Here is an 8,259-nt window from a genome sequence, read left to right as displayed (position 1 = left end):
AACTAAGTAACTACAGGGCAAAGTACCTTGGAGTGTTGAGGTCAATCCCCGAAGTCTTCAACATATCCAGCAGGTTGCATAGATTCTTATTGGAGCTTGGGAAGCACGAGTAGGACCTTGCATCCATCACACGCAAAATAGGTGCTTGGAATCTCTTCATAGGTAAGCAAATTACACTTAAAATCGTAATATTGTTTAAACTCTACTGCTCATTCGTAAAGCAGATTCGCCAGAGAACAATGAGCTAGAAACTTTAGGGGTTGTTCTTTGTAAATATACATTTCAATACATTTTTTTTATAATAATAATAACGCACACACTCAACATGGCCCCGCACTAGGGAAACCAAGAAAGGGTATACATTAAGGATATACATAATGAACCGCAGGTTTTTAATTGTCGGTAGATAATAAATAAATAATAAATAACGCACACACTCAACATAGCCCCGCACTAGGGAAATCCTGTGTCGCGGGTGCCATGGACACACACATAGACAACCACAAATTACACCCAAACTTACGAGAGAAATAAATGTAGGCCATACAAATATTTCTCCCGACCCGGGAATCGAATCTGCGTGGCAGTCCGGCATGGTAACCGTTCGGCCACGGAGGCAGTTAGTATTTATTATTTACAATATTCAATTATTTCAAGCAGCTTAGATCGAGAATACCTGCAAGAGTTAAATGGGTCACTACCACGGATTTTTGTCATCTAAGTACCTACTGTGGGAGCGTAGTCGTGGGTTTAGCGTTGCGAGAGGTACTTCTTTATAAGAAAAAAGGAATATATTCATAAATAAAGATTTACTGCGTGTATTCAGCTAGAAATTCGCCTAGTTCCATCACCACCATCAGCATCTTCTTTTATTTTTATCTAATTCTAAATACAAACCTATATTTATTTAGACAGTTCACAATACAATATATGCAGCCTGCTACAGTACGCAGAAGCTGTATAATAACCTTTACAAGAAAGTCTTTGTTTCACTATAGTTTTAAATATCACCCGGAATCTTATTATAGAAGCGTAAACATTGTCCCTTAAATGAGTTTGCGACTTTGTGAAGATGAACACCAGCCCGTTACACCATAGCATACCATATAAAGCACAAAAGGGTTAAAATTGTATGAGGTATAACGCAGGTGAAGGTTACTCAGTGTTTTTTTTTAATCTTGTCTTTTTTTATAATACTAAGTGACGAACAAGAACAGTTGCAGCGCTACTCAGAGATTTAAATCCCTTTCCGGGAAAAACTCTTTCACAAGCTCTACTGCTGCAAAAACTTCTAAACTATCACGGTATATATTAAATTGAACTCCTTGCGTAGAGAACGTCTCTTTAGTATTAGCAGTTCACTGCCATACACAGCGTATTTCCAAAACAGTAATATCTTGCATTAGTACGTTATTTATAGAGTGCACTTGCGAGATAACTTTTGATCGACCGCCAATTGCGCCTGTGTTATGAAATTTTGCTCCCTACATATATGGACACGTATCGAGATATGAACGGCTGCTGATGCCTATAAATGAAATTGGTATATTTAGTTGCAGTAGACTTTCGTATAATAAGCCGAAATCGATAGCCAGTACGTAGTAAGAATAAGAATACGTTATTTTTTACTTGAACGTATTTAAAAAAAAATGTTACGATATTGTAACCACGGTCAATTAATATATCACATATTTGCACCCATGATTTACACCATTGTTTTCCAAAGTGGTCCCTACCGCCCCCTGTGGGCGCTGAAGACTCCTAGGTAGGGGCCTCGGAAGCAATTGGGGGCGTTGATGCTACCGCATTTGAAAAAAAACTACACTACATATATATATTTGTTTTCCTTATGATTTTTTGTGTTATTATAAAAAATATTTGTTTTCAATTATATTTGTGGTTGTGGCGGCTTACATTTTTTTTGTCTTAGTAAGCCCTAAAAACTTTGGGAACCTGCTGTTTACATCAAATGTATTCAAATCGTGGCCTTGGTCTAAGTCAAAGATACTTTTATCACAAGAAAGACGTTTTAATCATACGAACTACATCAAACAAATTATGCATAATATGAAATCTTACAACTCTGCTATTTAAATATAAAAAGTTGTCGACTAATTTCGTACATACACCTTTGAACCTCTCTCCTGAAAAGTTATCATTTGGCAGATATGTCATTATTAAACCAAGGGTGCGAATTATTGACAGGAGAAATAAATAAATTAGTGTTAGTTTTTTCTTCAAATTTATTACACCAATTTCGCATATAATTACATTTCTAATTATGACACTTTATCACTGTAGCTGTTATGGAGGTATATATACGTAGATACCTGCCTCAATGTAAAGATTTAGTAAAGTTTCTGAAATTTCGTAAATATTATAATATAAATGTCGCATGGTACCTATCAAATGACAATTCTTTTTACCCACAAGTTTTCCAGTGCCATGAACTCATAACATTAAGTTAAAGTTAAAGGAGTATTTCATTTGGTTAAATATAGAAACGTAGATAACTTTTTCATAAAGTCCCGCAAAAGCTTTGGTATGAAAACAGGAAACTGACATTTTACATTAAAATTAGTATATAACAGCGAATTCAAAAACTTGTGAGTTTATACTTCATAATATAACACTTACCTTAAACACGAATTTTACAAAAAAATATCACGTCATTTAAAATTCAAAACCACTGCACTGTTTAAAAACTTTTGGACGCGTCGCGTGGATGGCGGGAAAGTCACAAAGATGGAGACGAGACGCGAGCGCCGCTTTGCCACTCCGTGTGCCGCAGCGCAGACGCAATAAAATGTTGCTTTAAAGGCTACACGACGCTCCACCAACGACTGTCGTAGCACAGTACCGGATTTGTCAATATGCATGCTGAGACACTGCGTGATAGCGATCTCAGAGTTAGAACTCGATCATGTCATCTGTCACCCGGGGTGGCTTCGAATATACTTCATTATTCATATTATTATACAATATGGAATGACCTGCCCCCTTCTATAAAAGAGGCAGTGGGTCAATCGTTATCGATATTCAGATGCTCGCACTGACTACTTAACATGGAATACCAAGCAGCAGGTTTCTTGTCATTTGTTCTAGAATATTTTGTATTTTAATTATAGCTTTTGCTCGGGTGAGTGTGTACGTGTGTGTGTTTGCCACAACTTTTTATCGGTATGTTTTTAAAGCATTACGGGCTCAGGTAGAATATCAGCGAAGACAATATGCGTCATATTTAGTAGCAACAAGTTCCATGTGAAAGAGTCGCCAAGCAGTAATGCTCACATTGGTGTTGGTGAAATTACAGGCACATATGGGACTTGTCAACTTGTGTCTCAGGGTGACGGGCGCACTGGCAGTGTTCCTCAAACCTTTGCTATTTGAAGCTCTTGGTGGCACTGCAACTATTATGGACAGGTGTATCGCTTATCACACGAGACACGACTTTTTCGTCCCGTCCCTTAGTATTATGAAAAAAAATATCCTTCGGTAGCCTTAGGCCCATTTCTCAAGTGTCCATTATTAATTTATATTCTCTTTTTCTTGTACTGTTGGTACTTACGTCAAAAAATCTAGTTAAGAGTTATAATCCTTGAGAAAATTTGTGCCCAGGAACGGGACCTATTTTCGTTGAAACAGAAAAACAATTGGAAATTTACTTTACTCTGCAATATCTCCTGTTATTACTTTTTTAACAGACAGTACAAAAACAAGCTTTTCTTTGCCCCTGATCAATCAAAATTATCACAATTAATTTTTACTTACTTAATATTATTTAGAACATAAGTCGAAGTGTGATAGGTACCAGGAATTCTTGAGCGCCATGTTTTAGGACATAAAGTATTCAATACGTAACTATAACCGACGTCGTAATTTATATGGGACACTCGCCTGTTATTTCTTGTAGTAAATCTGGCAAACAACGCACCACATGGTGGTAATGATGTATGGCCGACAGTTTGCTCATCTGCTTTCATCTTACAAACGATGTCAATACGTCTGTTTTGCAGTTATACAACTAAACTAAACTACCTACTAACTTGATCCAAATGATTGTTCCCGATTCTTCGGCACCATATCACGCTCCATGGTAAAGGCTTGACTACTAAATGGAGCGTGTATCTGTTCTAAAATATCGGGAAAACTATAAGAAATCTTACCGTATTAAGACACCAGTAATTAGTTATATTCAGTGAATAACCACGAAAGGCAAAAATGTCGGTAAAAACAAAAAACAAAGATCTGCAAAAAGCACAAAAAAAATTCGTTAGGTCTGCTGGTTCGTTCGGTGGCTTAATTGGCAGAGCATTTGACACAGATTGCCTGAGGGTACTGGTTCGAAACCAACCAGATCGAATGAATTTTTCTAAGTGTTCGCCTTTGTTATTAATAATTGAAACTAGTGGAGTAATTTCACAAAAAAATAATTGAATATCGTGGTAGTAAAACATCGTGACATTCAATAAAACTTAAAAACCTTATCATTTGCTTTATTAACAAAAGTCTTATAATCTACATCAACTTGATTCGGCTCGAAGGACCATTATTTGACGGCGCATTATGAGCTCTAACGATAGCGTCGTATTTCAATCTCGTTATATACGTATACGTTTAGTTGTCATAAATGTCACATCACAAAGAAAATATTTATTTCGCAAGTGTTCGACATTTGGCAAATTTTGACATAGGTATGTTTCGTAGCTTCTGTGTGCGAATTGTATTACAGCTGAATCCCGGCTGTCTCGTAATAAACCTGTCTCCAGGGCCGCTCGCAGGAAGAATAATAAACAAAGGAGGGTCATTAAAACGGCTATTTCAGACCGTCTGGTGAGCGAGACTAACTGGGCACCCAACAGCTGCTTCAGCCGTAAGCGATAAGAATATGTGGAGATCTCACATCTCGATTAACACTTCCTAATTTACACCTTCGTTCACATCGGTTTGCATAAGTAAGTTGATGACAATATTTTGCATTTATTTATTTTTTGAGTTATCAATATTTTTGTTTATACTACGACGCTTGAAAGGCAAAATGGGACAAGCGACACTTTTGGGTTATATTGAGTTATATATACCGCTGGAATCAGAAACATTAGCTGATTCCAGTTTAGTAGCATTAGAGCTCCTTGTGAAAGAGATCGTCCAGGGTAGTACTGCCACCTTACCTATTTCTGCCGCCAAGCACTAATGTGAACATTACTCCGTTCCGGTTTGGAAGGGCAAGGGTGCTGGTGAAATTATAGGCACATGGGTCTTGTCAACTGTCTCAGGGTGTTGGCCGCAGTAGCAGTGCCTCTCAGATGTTTGTGGTTTAAAGGTCTGAGTGACACTGCAACTGTTAGGGACAGGCGTGACGCTTACCACCAGACACACGACTGGTTCGTCTCGTCACTTAGTATAAAATATATATATATATATAACACGATACGACCAAAAGTGTCGCTTATCTCATTTCGCATTTTAAGCGTCGATTATAATGTAAAAAATTAGACGAGGACGATACTCCCAATACCGTGAACCGCTGTATCAACAAATCTATGGTTATTTTTTCAAAAGTTTTTTTTTATAATATCAAGTGACGGGACGAACAAGTTGTGCGCCTGATGGTAAGCAACACGCCTGTCCATAACAGTTTCAGTGCCACTCAGAACTTTAAATTGCAAAGTCCTGAGGGGCACTACCACTGCGCCCGTCACCCTGAGACAAGTTGACAAGTCCCATGTGCCTATAATTTCATCAGCACCCTTACCCTTCAAAACCGGAGCACAGTAATGCTGACATTACTGCTTGGCGGCAGAAACAGGTAAGATGGCAGTACTACCCTGGACGAACTCTTCACAAGGAGCCCTACTACTACTAAAAATTATACATTCACATATGAGAAACTTAAATATACTAACATTACAGCAGCAGAGCAGCATCTATAAATATAGTACGTCAAGCGCAAAATGCATAAAATCTATGTAATACGAATATGACATTTTTAGGAGGTGGGTATATAGTTTTGTAGAACAACTTAAAAAACAGACTTTCAACAACATGCTGCCAAATTATTCTCGGTTCTTTTCGTCACATGGCCCGACGGCATCCCGACAGCTTCGACAGGTCACTAAGAGTCCTCTAGGCAGAACACCTCGCCGTTGTTGCGACCAAGTAATTATCCCCACTGATCGTTTGGTTTCCGAAAACCGAACGAAATATAAGCAGCTTGTACACAATACCACGAATCGGTTTCAGGGACTTAACCGTCGCAATAAAGAACTAGACTAAGAAGAAGAATTGATTGGAAATGAAAGTACGTATATATATATTTAAAAAGTACGTATATTTATATTTCAACTGCCTCCGTGGCCGAACGGTTACCATGCCGGACTGCCACGCAGAGGTCCCAGGTTCGATTCCCGGGCCGGGAGAAATATTTGTATGGCCTACAATTATTTCTCTCGTGAGTTTGGGTGTAATTTGTGGTTGTCTATGTGTGTGTCCATGGCACCCGCGACACAGGGTTTCCCTAGTGCGGGGCTATGTTGAGTGTGTGCGTTATTTATTTATTATTTATTTATATATATTTTTAAATTTCATGGTCTTCCTTTTATTTAACATGCTATGTTATTTAGAACAAAACAATCCTTATAATTGAAGCTTTCGATCAGTGTAGTAAAATTACAAGTGTTTTTTTTCACATCTGGCGGGTTCAATGCCCGGTTCACACAGGCAATTACTTAAAAACCTTTGAATCAGTTCCATTTTTTTTATAATCAAAATGAATTATTTTTCAGTATAACTTTCTATCTACGGTATTTAAGGTCCTTTCCCTCCTTTTGGCATAGCTGTGGACGCCCTGCTCGTAGGTATATGAAATATAATAATATAATAATAATAATAATAAAAATCCTTATTTAAAGTGTTGTATATGCTGGCCGCACAAACGTGTCGTATTGCCTGTCTGGAAATACAGTGTTGGTAGGGGAGAGCGGGGCTGAACGTTCCGATTTTCAAATAACTTGCAGTTTTATACTGAAAATGTAGGATTTGATTTTCAACATGTGGAAATGTTGAATAAATTGTTTACCGCTTTTTGTAAAAGTATAGTCACTTCTACTAATATCTCAAAGTCTTTTTCATAGAGGCAAATTTTTGAAAAATTTCGGAGCGGAACATTCAGCCCCGCTTTGGGGCACGTTGTTTTGCCTTTGAAGCAAATTGTTCCGCCTAGATTATGACAAAATAACAAAGATTTTCTTAAATAAAACCACCTATTTTATAATTGTATGTATGCATGTAATGTTTATATTATGCACAACTAACTTAAAAAAAAACAACTACATTCTTATTCATCAGTAATATTATTCATCGCTCATTTCTTCATCTGAATCACAGTTGAGACACACATAAGTGACTCTATCATCTTGTCTAAATATTTAACATGAGCCCATTGACTTACAAATAAATGGACGACGGGTCTAATACAAAAACCACGAAAAAAATGTCCCAAGTCAACCTATTTAAACGTAGTGACATGTAAAGGAATATGAAAAAGCTAAAACGTTTAATTTAAATTGTATCGCAGTACTGTCTAATTTTGCTTGCTTCGCTGTCAATCGAATAAACGAAGACTAAAGCGTGAATGACGCTCTATGATTGCAGGTCAATTGGGGAAGTTGTTCCTAGGAACAACCAACCCCGCGAGAGAGGAACTTATAGCCCCAAATTACGTTTTTATACGAAGACTGACATACCGGTAAAGTAATAGAATCAATCAAAAAAATGCTCAAACAATAAGATTCCTTACTAATGTCACTACAATTTAGAAAAGTTACGTATGAATCGGCCCATAATAAACAAAGACAAACCAACAAATTTAAACAAGAAAAAATTTACTTACGTGATATTTTGACAGCTCCACGCACATAGCCACACACATAGCCACACGTCGTCACCGGAGTAACTGAAATGGCTGCAGGCAAGACGCATCACCTGGCGCTTTAACGACGCGCTTCACATGTATTGCTACATATTTTCCTTGCAAAGTTATTGCTGTGAGAACAACATACCCCGGGAACTACCAGCCCTGATCTACCCTACTTGGAATTGGTATTACAAGATCTTGCCTTCTTTTCTGTCTGATACTATGATCATATACTAAAGTTTTATGTTTTTTTAATACTATGCTGGTAATATACAATTTTATCACCGAGGGGAGCTCACACAAGTTGTACTGTTCAGTACAAAACTTCATCTTCTTAAAATACA

At 37.5% G+C, this 8,259-nt stretch overlaps 1 protein-coding gene across 1 annotated transcript in view; it reads right to left on the bottom strand.

Annotated features, from left to right (window-relative positions):
- LOC113232280 (SET domain-containing protein SmydA-8-like) overlaps window positions 1-2,785 on the bottom strand; it is a 64,741-nt gene extending 61,956 nt beyond the window's left edge. The window contains exon 1 of the mRNA XM_026466951.1: window positions 2,638-2,785. The gene's annotated coding sequence lies outside the window, so the exon portion shown is untranslated. The remainder of the gene's footprint in view (window positions 1-2,637) is intronic.
- Between the last annotated feature and the right edge of the window lie 5,474 nt (window positions 2,786-8,259).

Source organism: Hyposmocoma kahamanoa, unplaced genomic scaffold (genome assembly GCF_003589595.1).
Source record: "Hyposmocoma kahamanoa isolate Upper Pololo Valley unplaced genomic scaffold, ASM358959v1 68, whole genome shotgun sequence".
NCBI lineage: Eukaryota > Metazoa > Arthropoda > Insecta > Lepidoptera > Cosmopterigidae > Hyposmocoma > Hyposmocoma kahamanoa.
This window is presented reverse-complemented; position numbering and strand designations above follow the sequence as displayed.